Raw genomic sequence first — 13059 nt, 5'->3', positions numbered from 1 at the left:
GAATGATTCCAAGCATGTTGGTCAAACGGGACTGTTGAACAGACAAGCACAAAAAAAGACAAGTTGTAATGAATCATGGACGTGATTGCATTTGTAGGCAATATGGAAGTGGAAGATTAGGAAATGTAAAATGAAGTAAAACTACATTTTCTCCAGAGGTATTGTGATTTAAGGAAGTGTAGCGGAAATGCTAAGTCACAGCTTGAAACAGTGACTGAGCACCTGCTGGGAAAGCAGGGCCAACCCAGGGAAGCTCGGTGCATGCAATGCACCTGAGGGAGGGGTGGAGCTGGATCCAGTCATTCCCATATTTCATTTAAGGGTTGGCAGTGAAGGTAGAGGTTTTTCCCTGAGATGCCTGCTTCCTTGAGGCCTCCCAAGGGTAAGCAGCTTATTTCCTTCTTTGATAATGTGTCCTTGGCTGCTTCATTTAGATTTATCTTCACTTGCTGCAGCCTAGGACTTTGTTACCCCACTGTTACTGCTGTGCTTTCCATCACATATTAGTGTTCCAGGAAGAAGGACACTGAAATAAAGCAGGTTAGTATGGTAGAGTATGCAGAGGGAAATTTGAAGAGGGACAAGAAAAAGACAGAGGGGAACAAGTAAGTAAGGGCTCTTCCCCAAGCCAACAGAGCAGGCACAATGAGGATGGGAAGGCCCAAGGACAGCAGAAGGTCTATGGACACTGACAGATTAGAGAACTCAGAAATATCATGATGGTCATCAGAAGATCTTCTGGTGAGTCATCATAAAGTAGGAAATAGGGATGCTTCCATTCATTGTGAAATAACACAAATCTGTCCTGTGTTTTAAGGGCAATTTTTAGCCATTTTAACAACTTCAGGACTCTTTAAAGAACAAACCAAATAACACAGACTTGAGCAACACAAAATGTGAGCAGATGTTATGGAATCTCTTGTGTGTGTAAATCTGCCCTGGTACCTACCGTGTCAGTTGTGACCTATAATAGCACTTGTGTACTTCCTCTGGTATGCTCCTTTTAACCACAGACTGCAGCAGTTTGAGACTGTGTAATAACTTTGTGATGCTGACAACAGGAGAGAAGGATTAAACTACTAAATTTGTTTTAATAACCACCAAACATAGGATGCAAAGTCTCTAGAGGCAACTTCACTTTCCAGTTCTGCTTTTACAATCATAATTTGCAAGATGCAATCTACAATTTACATACATGTTTTCACTTTAAAGCACTTGCAAGTGATTGGTTTGTTGTTGTTATTTTTAAATAAAGTATTAAATTTGGCAGAGGCTCTTGGCTAAAATACAGCATGTCCAGATTTCTACAGTGTATTTCCATGCATTTGCTGTATGCTCCTTAGATTTGCTGCATGCTTTCCCTTCATGAGTGGAAAAAAATATTCAGTAATGTTAAGGTTTGTAAAGTCAAAGAAGCAATTTATTTTTTTTTAATATAGCTCAGGAAAATAGTTCCAATTGAAAGATCTTTCTGTCTTGATAATATGAAGCTGGTATTACCCAAGACTGCCATTCACACACACATACACGAAAAGCATAACAAATTGAATCAGTGACATATTTCTCCATAATTCTAAAATATTTAATATTTTTTTTTCTAATGACCATTCGAATGTCTCTAAAATAAATCTCCTCACATGAGGATGTGGGTACTTCTTAAGGTTTTTTCTTTCTTTCCAATGCAAAACCAGATTGCAGGATGAGATGGACTGCCTTCTGCTGAATACTTAATGTGAGAGGTGGGAAATACAGGTTTTTTAATGTGATTTTAGAAATCAGTTGGTAGAGACCTCTGAAGAAAGAATAATAATGAGTAACCACAAGGTACAGCAAGCAGGCTTAGCACCCAAGGAGAAGAGAATGTTCAATAAGTGTTAACTTATCACTCAGTGATGAGGCATATGTGAATCTTGTGAACGTGCTCATATTTCAGAACCATATCAGTTTTTTGAATGCTTTGCTTGTTTTTCTGTTGTACTGTATTGTGTGCTGTCTTGCATTTCAGGTGCATAGGGATCATCATATGGATTTTGACAGCAAAATTTCTCTTTCATAAACAAACCAAAAATGGAAGTAAAAAGCAGAATTCCTCTCGTAACCCTCACAAAGGGCAAATCACAGCAGTCAGACAAGGATAATAAAAGTATGTGATTGACAGCTGACAGAATGCCTGTGAAAATTTCTCTCCTTTAGGATATTGTTTTGATAATCTTTGTCAATTTAATACTTTGTGGAATCAGGATTTTTTCTTTTGTCTGTATGAATTTTCATTTTGAGGAGTGGGGGTTGTGGTTGTCAATCCCGCATCAAAATAGGGCTGATAGACAGAGAAATGAAATGTAAACAACTATTCCAGGTTTGTTTTTTCCCTGGGCTATTTGGAGATGTTTTTGCACATGAAGGTTAACAAAGAACAGAAGTAGGCTGTATCAGTTCTTATGGACATTTGGCCCGTGTTCCCATACAACTCAGCTAACTCACTGTTTAATACCTGTATTTGTTTTTTATCATAGAATCAAAAAGTCTATTTTGCAGTGTGACAGTAAAGCAGCCCAATGTGCCTGCTTACTTCTGGTATTTGAATCCATACATCTGCTTATAAGTATGTAAATCTTTTTCTGTTACTGACTCCATCACTTTACTAGTGGGTCTACTTGTCCCTTTGGTCCTTCTCTTTCTATTCGATGGAAAATTCTTAAGAGCGTGTTCTCATATCTATTCTTGCTGGAGGCATTACATCTGAACAGTAAGCATCCCAATCATGTTAATGTGACCAGTAACAAAATATAGCCCAGCATGTGCCACTGCTGTCACAGGTACTCACTGGATGGGATATGAGCTGAGTTCTGTGTCCTTGGGCTCCTCAAGCCACAGCCACTACAACTGCTTATTCCCTAGTGACCAGTACTGCTTTCTTGGACCAGCAGCACCGGTCATGCTCAGGGTCCTCATCCCCATTTATCTTTGTCCACTCTTTTATCTCAGTACTGTCTCATGCTATGAAAAACAAATGAACTGAGTTCCCTCTTCCACAGCTGTGCTGATCCTGCAATATAACAAAGAGCAGAAGGTATTCAAGAAAAGCTTTTCCTACGGGAGTTAGCAAATATGACTCTAAATGCACTGAAAGGGCAGATCTGTTAAGCTAGTTAATGCCTTGTGTAGAAACATCATCAGTTTTCTGGTCAGAATGACATTTTCAAACATTTTTTTGTGCTACATTCAATGAATTCGTATAAATTTTTCAATTTAAAGTTTTTGGTTTCAAGCATTAACAGCGGGAAAGAGAGCTCAACATGTACTACTTATTTCAGCTAATATTGTTTGTGGCACAGATATTCATTCCATTTGGTGGGACTTCATAGTTGTTCCTGAATGAATCTTATGAGCAGTTCTGAAAATGATTCCTTCAAGTTAGATTCTATTTTCTTCTGAAAAAGATGCTGTTCATCTTCCTAACTGTTAATAACATGGACTTCCTTGAGAACCTGCAGGTTCAAGCTCACCTCTAACTTGTCCACATCAGAGCTGACATGGAGCTAAGGAATTGAGGATTTTGCTCTGAGTTTTACCAATTCAGTCTTGCATCAATACCTTGCATCAATATTTCAATATTAAAAGAGACTCCTAAAAAAAAAAAAAAAAAGGAAATTAAATAAAACATTTCCAAACTTTTCTAAGCATAACAAATCCTAACAGAAGAGAGTCTTCTGAATGTGTTTGTGAGGGGGAGGCGGTGCCCCCCCTCAAGATATTCAAGGAATAATGAAAAATTAACTGTACAGCTTCATGTCAGGTTAATTTTGCACGAGTGCTTTTGTGCTTGGCTAGATGAGAAAGTGGTAGGTGGTTGAATATATGAACATTGCGTTTTACTGTTGTTTCAGAGATTAACCCTTTAAAATGCATCTAAGTAGACTTTCATACAGGTATGTTCCCATCAAACACAGATTGTGTTGCTCTGACATAGCTGTGACCTGATTGTTGATTCTGGGACATATCACATAAAACAAGATTTGAGTACACTGTTACATTCACTGGGATCTGGTAACGTATTTATGAAGCTTTGTTCCATGTGAGGTACTCAATATACAGTTTTGCTATTGTGTGTTACTGAATGTCATACTTCCTTGAAAACGAAACTGTTCTCTGCTTTTATGTTCCTAGCCCTTTTTTTTTGTCTACAGTTACCATTTCATTTTGCCTGAGGACCCCCCTATGCCTTTTTTCCTTACTTAATTTCTACAAAGGAGAATAATCATACTTGTTGTCAATTTATTTGTTGTGCTCTCATCTGCATAGCTAATGTTCTTCTGCTTGATAGGATGTCATTACTCTCTGTAATTATAGCTGTGTTTATACCCTGGAGGAAGAACATCTGCTATTTCCCACTCATAATTTACATTTCATCTTCTCATTTCCTTGGTGTTATCCTGCACTGTAGTGAAGCATGGTGGTTTCTGACACACTTTGCCATTCTTTTCTCTGAGGTTTGGTGCAGTAGGGTCTGCAGCCATCCTCCTCAACTTTCCATTCCTTCACCAGCCCACTTTGCTGTTGTCACTGATCTGCTCCTCAGTGTGGGCAATGCTTTCACTTGTCTGATTCAGCTGTGAAAGAAAGTGCAGAGATGTGCAGGGAGCTCCTACATTTTGCCTTGTCTGTGAGCAAATGTGGAAGGGAAAACTAAGGATAATGTGCTATAATGCCTGTGGGTGTCCAACCTCTTGGCTTACATGGTCTGCACTGAGTGAACAGGAATTTTCTGGGCCACATACACAAGGATTGCTCCAAAAGTAATGCCTTCTGTCAATTTCCATAGAAACTATAATTGATACAAAGAGCACAATAACAATATTTGATAGAGAAAAATCTCAGCTACAACACACCGTTTTTTGCCATTGTCATCACCATTAACTGTGCATTTTCACCAGCAGTAATCAAGAGCCTGTATGCTGTGCTTATAGATATCTGCAACAGTAGAGGTGATCCACTGTCACCTCTGCTGAAATGCACCACCCACCAGCTCACTGCGCTCATATCAGTTGTTTTGTCTCCATAAACATTCACAAGTGTCTGTGAATGTTAATGGGTGCCATTTTTTCCTCATGGAGGAATTCAGTGTTACATCTCTTCTTCATACACACTTCCAAGTCAGACACTACTATGTCAGACTTCCCTTTTGCTGCCATCTGTCACACAGCAATAAAATGTAATGGGATATTGGTGGAAAGATTCAGCCTCTACTGCTTTACCACCAACATCATAAAGAAGGCATTACTTTCAAAGCATCTTTAATAGAATATATGACATACTCCATGTATATAAGTAGCAACACTTACTATAATTTTTAATATTTTTGTTAAAACAAAAGAGTGAACAAACAGGATATTTGACCCTGATTTTTAAATTAATGCATCAATCTGGTTTGATGGTAGTGACTGCAATTCTCACAGAGTTCTCAAGGTGTTCAATGATTTTTTGTAAAATATTATTCTTCCTGTATTTCATCCTTGGACATAGTTGTTCACAAGTATACATACTGACAAAAAGCAATGACATGAGTGAAATGCTACTGTGAAGAGAGGGATGATTTTCTCTCTGGTAGGATATGGCTCATGAAAATAAAGTGACATGGTCAGATTTTTGAGTTGAATGTCTGCAACTTCATACACTCCATTTGCAAATTCTGAGGTAATGTACTTAGGCTGTCTGAAAATGGAGTTCCAAATATTTTTAAAAAGATGGTGGTTTTTTTGTTTTTTGTTTTTTTTTGTTGTTGTTTGTTTTGTTTTGTTTTTTTTTTCAATCCTAAAATCTGTTCTCAGATTCCTTTATCAAAACAGAAAGCAGGGCTGCATACATTTTTGCTGTTCACAGGACCGTATTTAGTCAGCAAATCAAAAGGCATAAAATTATTTGCTATAATTTGAGTCAGCAATGCTCTCCCCATGCCCTGATTTAAAGCTCAAACAGCTTTAATAGCTGACTGGTGTTTTGTTGTTGCTGAGTGATGGTTGTATTCCTGGGGCTGGGCCAGGCCACGCAGTGGGACAGAGCTGCAGCAGCAGTGAAGGACAAGTTTCACAGGACAGAAGTCAGATGACCTGTGCCAGTCTACATGCAGATTGCAGGTTGGATATGCCTGCTCTTACCCAAATGAGCAGTGTAGGCTGTCAGGGTCGTGATATGGGACCACCCAGTTAGAACAGAAGATGGAAGGAGAGCAGAAAACAGCACTTTCACTTTTTGTACACTTACAAGTAAAATTCTGTCATCTTGGCACCATATTTATCGTCTTTGTTGTTTATTATTGCATGTAGATCAACAGAATGATCTTCTTCTCTTATATAATTATATTTTTATTTTAGAATGATTGATATTAATATGAAATAATGTTTTGTAGTAGGTAAGCTTTGAATAATATTTCTATTATTTTTGAAATAGACTAAATTGAGTATCTGAATATTTTTTTTTACCATTTTTATAATGTTTTCTTGTGTAATGGTTGTAATAACATACTTGTTAGTAATTAATGCATATTTTTATGTAGCCAAAACTATGCGTGAGAAATCTCTGCCAAACAGGCTATGTGGAAGATTTTGAAATGTTTAGCTTCTAGCAAGGGCTGGGAAGAAGGTAGAGATCATGGTAAAGTTAAGACAGAGAATGACAGAGCCTTGTAGATACACTCTATGTCTTCGTCAGACTAGCTCATACAATACAGAACAGTATTTGCCTACTTGAAAGAGTTCTCCAGTCACTCAGCCACATGGCTAGTGCAGCAGTCAGTCGAGCAATGTGAAAAAGATTAGACCTAGTTTACAGAGTAGTTCGACGTCCTGAACTTCTGCTGTCTCTTCCTTCCCTAACTAACTCATCAGTTCAGCACAGTGACTTTTGTAATAATCCTGAGGCACTATTACAATAAAAAAAGATAAATTATTGGATTAAGATCAGCTGGCTGGCGTGTCTTCCAATAGCTGAAAAGAAAACTTAATATGAACATATAAGATGACTACCTTGCAATGTCAAGGTTGATTTTTATTACAAATAATTGAGCAGAATTTGAAGAATAAGGAAGTGCTTCATTCTTAAGATACAATTTGATTGGTGCACTAGCCAATCAGTTGTGTTGCAGGATTAGAATGACTATGTGGCATTTGCTATTTTCTTTATATTTTTCTAGAAGAGTATTAACATGAGACTGTAAAATGATGTGAGATTTTTTTAAAAAATAAACAAACAACTACAAAAAGAGGGAAAAAAGTATATGTTTTACAAGAAGGAGAAAACAAGATTTTGCAAGATGAGATATGGGAAGGAGATGAAGGTAACTTAACCAAAGCTGTAAACTCTAAGGTTGATTTGAGACTGGCAGAGTCTATGGAAGAACCATGTGAGAATATGGGCAAAACCAGGAGCAATGAAGATGCCTTATGAGAAACGATGAAAATTACAAAATTAGTAAAGTATAATTTGTGAAATAGTTGATAATTCCATAATTCCACAATAGAAGGGGGTAAGATAGGCATGTCAGTTCTTTACATGTACAGTGAATATCTTAGTACGCATCCTTGAAAGAAAGGACAATCAAGAAAAGTACCCATGAGTAACAGTACTGAGATAGGCTCTGCTTTTCCTGCTTTGCACTACAAAAATAAAAATTAAAGAGAGTCTAGTAAAAATAAATATTACTACAAAGGAGGGAGGCATTTCTGGGAGCAGAGAAGCACGTTTCCTTGTCTCATTCAAGAGGTAAAAAAGTGTGAAGTACAAGTAATAGTATTCATGTTTCAAGAGGAAAAGAATTAAGAGGTAGGAGAGGATGCAATAGCAAGAGTAACTGCTAGGACTAGTGGGATGTGATTAACGAAACATCATCAGTCTTGCTCAACACCAAATAACTGAACAAAGACTACAGATGGGCTTGTAAATCTTAGGGAAAAGAAGTGAAGGGGGAGACAAAAGAAAAATTACATCTGAGGCAATGGAGTAGTTGAGCAAAGGAAAAGAGTAGAATAGGAATTCTGGGCTGAAAGGATGAAAACTCAAATGATGAAGTGTAGAGTTAGAAGGGAAAAAATATAGCAAATAAAATGATTAAAGAAGAAAAGAAACAAAAGCAGAACAAAGCATTATATAATCAAGCCTTCAAACATGCTTAAACAGTAACTTGTGGAACAGCAAATGAGGAATGGTGAGAGTGGGGCTGGTTACCTGAGGGTAATGCAGGGCACTGTGCCAGATGGCATGAATGGAATCACCAGCATCCAATGGCATCCCATGGCCCTGCTGTATGCAACAGAGGACAAGGTCTCTCCTGCCTTTTTGTTCCTTCCTAGGAGAAGAAGGAGGATCCTCACTGGCAAAAAACAAACGAACAGAAAAACCACCACATTTTCAGGGACACTCATATGCAAATACATATACAAACACATGCTTGTTTTCTTGAAGTAGTTCACACAGCTTTCTGAAGGGGAACACGGGAAAGATGTAAGGTTAAATCAATTTGAGGTTTTTTTGGAAGAGGAAAGGAGGGACAGGGGACAGGCGGGTGCTGACATTTGGAGAGTGGTAACAGCTGTGAAGGCCTCAGGGTCATGGACTTTTATTTCTGACCTTAGGCAGAAACCGGAGAGTACTGACCACATGGAGTGATTGCTGGAAAAAAGTGAAGGCAGAGGGGAGACAGAAATGGCAGCCCGTTAATGTTGTACCCTGGAGTCTTAGTAATATATCTCTGTAAAGAGGCCACAGTGTGTCTGTATGGAAAGTTACTTCTTTCTGTCTGAAGTCATGCTAAAAATAACTCTCTTTGGGCCGTGGGGCATTCTGCTATAATGAAGTTAAAAGGATAAATGCTATTAAATGTCCAAATAATGTTGCTAACATAGCTCATCTTCCTGACCATTTTGTTAAACTACGGTAACATACAATCATGTTACCATTAATACTTCCTGCATCTGCAGGAAAGCAAAATACAAAGAGTATGAAATATCAATTGATTTTAGGAAGGTGTGTTTTATATTGAAAACATCTGGATAACCTCTTCTCTCATCTGGCTGGTGGTGGGTACTGGAAACCACATATTTTTATTGTTGAAACAGAGTACAAACTGTTTGGAGGAATACATCTACATCTGTACAGTATTGTATTTTATGCCTGGCTGCCATAATTTTATTGACTCAATATCTGTCCAACTGTTATTTTTATTGAGTATTGTAACTCCATATCTGGTCCACCTATAGAGCCTGTGAATTGTCAAGTTAGAGCATTTTGCTATTGTCAAGTGTCCAGTTTTCAAATCAGAGTGGTTTCCAGCTGGACTACAAAGACCAGAAATGTTATTGATAGTTATTTTTATTTTAATTACACCTATTCCTCTTTGTTATTGTAGTCTGCAGGCAGAAATCTGATATCCAACTGGAAAATATATGTTTTTATTTTGGATGGAAAGAGGGAACAAGTACCATATTACTTATTTCCTTATTATTATTTAATAGTTCTATAGTAGTTGTCACACTTGACACTTGTTTATAACTATCCCAATAAAAATACAGGAACAAGAATAGTTGTTCAATTTCTGGACTGTCGAATCTCCCTGACACGTTCCTGAGGTTCACTTGGACAGTTCATGATCATTCAGACATCAAAGACGGAATTCAAATTCTCCTTTGAAGACATGTAACCAATTCATAAAATCCACATGATGGATCCACGTTTTGGACAGACTCTATTGCCCCAGCCATTGCTTACTCTGATGAGCACTGACTTGAACATACATTTTCATTGGTCTTTTCTAGTGTGCGTATGTCTCATCGTGCTTTTTGGTTTTGTTCTTGTTTTTGGCATTTGTCTATTTGCTCTTTCAAAATTTATTGTCTTCTCTTCAGTATTTTCACTGGAATTTGCAGTTCCCCATTACATTTCCATCTAACAGTCATTTTCTGATGTACTCCTGAGCTCATATCTCTGGCTTCTGCCTTCTTGTTTTTCTTTCTTTCTTTCTTCAGTGCATCATCTCAAGCATTTTCTTCCCCAGAAGCTGTTTTTGTCTCTCCAAACTTGCTTCCAGTTGTAGCTGTATTCAAAACCTCAGATGATGCCAAGGTGGAGCATTTTCAAGCCCCCAGGCTACATTTCTCCCTGGCTTTCTGGGGCGGATGAGAAATAGAAATTTTCATGTTAAGACCTGTTGACCTTTGCTGATGCACTAATGCACACAGTACTTTCAAGTTGTATGATTTTTCAGACACATAAATCTGCTAACTTTCCAGCCTAGAAGGAATATTGTGTATAACGAATATGTATATCCATTATATATGTACTTGAGGAATCGGTACATATCTGCAAAACGAAAAACTTAGCAAGAAGACGTCACTTAAATGAGGTAAAATTCAGCAATTACTGCCAACCACTGGTCCCATCTGTGAATAGCTGAGGTGTCATCAGTGCTCTCAGATATCTAATAGGGAGCTGTGATCCAACTTCCAACTGAGGCAACCAGGTTTGCAGAGTCAAGATAATGTTCCAAGTTCTCAACTACAGGGCAGGGATGCCCACGTAATGTAGAGATTGTGTGAGAGTGGGCTGTCCAAGGAAACACAAGGTATTCAGACTCCAGAATGGTCCACAACTCCTTAAGTTGCCAGTTCTTCATGTGACAACCACGTGAGCTGTTAAGAATCATGCCATCATCCACTGGTCTATTCTTTCCTGCTGTACACTCACCCAATTCTTTATTACAAGTTCCAGAAAATAAATGGCAATGTAGTTTGGTACCTTGTTGTTTCCTGTATGGTAAAGTGTAAGATGATCTTTAAGTGCTACAGAAAGGCCACAGATAGTGATGTGGCTGTTTTCAGACAGAAGAATGGCAATATAGCTCATTTAAATTAATTACGCCGTTACAGTTTCTGTAGTCAGCTGATTTTATGAGTATTTACAAATCAGTTTTGAAAGTGCCGAAGTATGTTAGCAATGTTATGGAGTAGATGTACAAGGCTGCTATTTAGTGAATCCTATGGGAGTAGATCTTCTAGTAGGACTTTATGAGAACTAACATGGGTGGGTTCTGAGGACCACCGCTGTGTTATTAGGCTTATTAAGTTGTCTGTAATGTACCCTGTGGTCTTTGCAGTCTACGAAAGAAACATCTGGTCCATGAAGGTTTCCATTTGTATCTATTTTGTTAACTACATTAACCAACTGAGTAGAAGAAAAGAGTACATAATGTAGTGAAAACAAAACTACTTAAACTAAAACAATTAGAGGTCAAATTAGTCACACAAGTGTATAAAATATCACAATTATTACAACCAGCAACGACTTTAAGTTTTTGGCCAGGACTAAGGAAGATGATAAACCTTGTGTACTACCTGCCAGTAACAGAGCATTATCCACGCAGTAAAGATATCTATTTGCTACGCTGTAAACAGACGAGGATTTACATTGCCCATGAGCTCATACTGATTCAAAGATGTGTAATTACATTAGCAAAGGACTATTTCCCATAAAATGTAGTCTGCTTTTCATTTATGTTTGAAGATTTGGGCTTTTTCCTTTCCAACACAACTACAGTCAAGTTTGGAGCTTTCTGGTTACACAGATTGGCTGAAGAAACAATGAGGAGTATTCACAGGTGCTCACCCTACGCAAGGAAGATGTCTCATCTTTGTTGAAAGGCATGCTCCATATAAATACCTGCAGAAGTGGAGCATTGAGTCACGTTGTCATTACCGTTCAACTGGGTTGTATCTTATCACGAGGTTAACTGAGTAGTCACAGGTGATTATTTTTCTCCATAAAATGGTTTTAGGACAACCTAAGAATAGGCAGGACTTAGGGAAACATGGAAGTACCCCTGGAGGCAGGAGCTGCAAGAGAATATGATTCTTGTTGTGGGATCAAAGAGCACGTGGGCACACTTGGTTTACAAATGAAAGAACATTTCCATTTGCATTGACCTGCTCAAGGTTAAATAATTATAAAAAAAAAAAAAAAAAAAAAAAAAGGGTAGTATTCGCTACTATGTAGAGTGAATTTTTAGAAGATACGATTGATATCAAGAATTTTGTGTTAGCCTGAATGTATCACTGGGTATCATAATATATCTTAATGTACCATAAGTGACTTATGGAAGTACCCCTCATTTCTGTGTGTATTTACTACTTATACTGCTCTGTCATCTTCATCATGAGAAGGTATGAAGATATTGAAGTTTAAAAGCTTGAATGTTTTTTTCTCTGAAAAAAAAAGGACAAGAATAGGGTAGCTCTGGGTAGCTCTGGGAAGGAAATAACATGTTGTTCTGCTGAAGTAAATCTAGAAGCAGCATACATTTCTACCTGAAACTACAGGTCAAAGTCAAAGCCATCATTTTTACACAAGGATTACAGAAAACTGAAGTAGTTTTTCCTACTTAAAACAGTCAGGTCATTAGGCTGAAGTATATGCAAAAATGTGCAGTGAACTTGACTGTCAGTCAGCTCAATGTATTTAACAGTAGGAAAGTAATAAATAGCTGAAAAGTCCTTACATCTAAATGCTGTTAGAACTAGTGAAAAATTAAATTCTCGATTGCCATGGAAATTATTGGAGTCATTTTATGTCTCAATAGAAGCTGAAAGTAGCTTTATATGTATTTATTCGTATTTAAACAAACAACAAAAAAAAGTAGGATAATATGAGAAAATAGAGCTGAAGTCTTCAGTCTTATTACGTGTATTTAAAAGTTTTGAATTCCTTATTTAGATTAGCTTTAGCTAAAAGTACCTGAATGCTATATATTTCCTCTGTCAAATAAAATAACCATGAGATTTTATTTTTAGTTACAAACACATAATTTACAAATTTAACAGCTGTTCAGTTATATTTACAATGTCATGGGGAGCAATGATTAACCAGGGCTTACTGTCATTTCAATTTCTTAAATTAAGCAAATAGAAAAGTTATCTGGTGCTTTCTGTATTCCCACTATTATAATCAGATCTATTTGACTGTGTCATTTTTATCTTAGTTTATCACTTGCTGTATTCTGTAGACTCAAGGCCTGAC

General features: G+C 37.4%; 1 protein-coding gene across 18 annotated transcripts in view; it reads left to right on the top strand.

Moving 5' to 3' along the window:
- Positions 1-13059, top strand: part of LOC122156641 — a 59401-nt gene that overhangs the window by 15726 nt on the left and 30616 nt on the right. Inside the window, exon 3 of one of the 18 annotated variants that reach the window (XR_006167582.1) lies at positions 2006-2143. The exons of the other annotated variants lie outside the window; for them this stretch is intronic. The gene's annotated coding sequence lies outside the window, so the exon portion shown is untranslated. The remainder of the gene's footprint in view (positions 1-2005; positions 2144-13059) is intronic. 18 annotated transcript variants of the gene reach the window in all.

Source organism: Centrocercus urophasianus, unplaced genomic scaffold (assembly GCF_019232065.1).
Source record: "Centrocercus urophasianus isolate 14NV4802_14NV808 unplaced genomic scaffold, USGS_Curo_1.0 seq_13, whole genome shotgun sequence".
Classification (NCBI taxonomy): Eukaryota; Metazoa; Chordata; class Aves; order Galliformes; family Phasianidae; genus Centrocercus; species Centrocercus urophasianus.
This window is presented reverse-complemented; position numbering and strand designations above follow the sequence as displayed.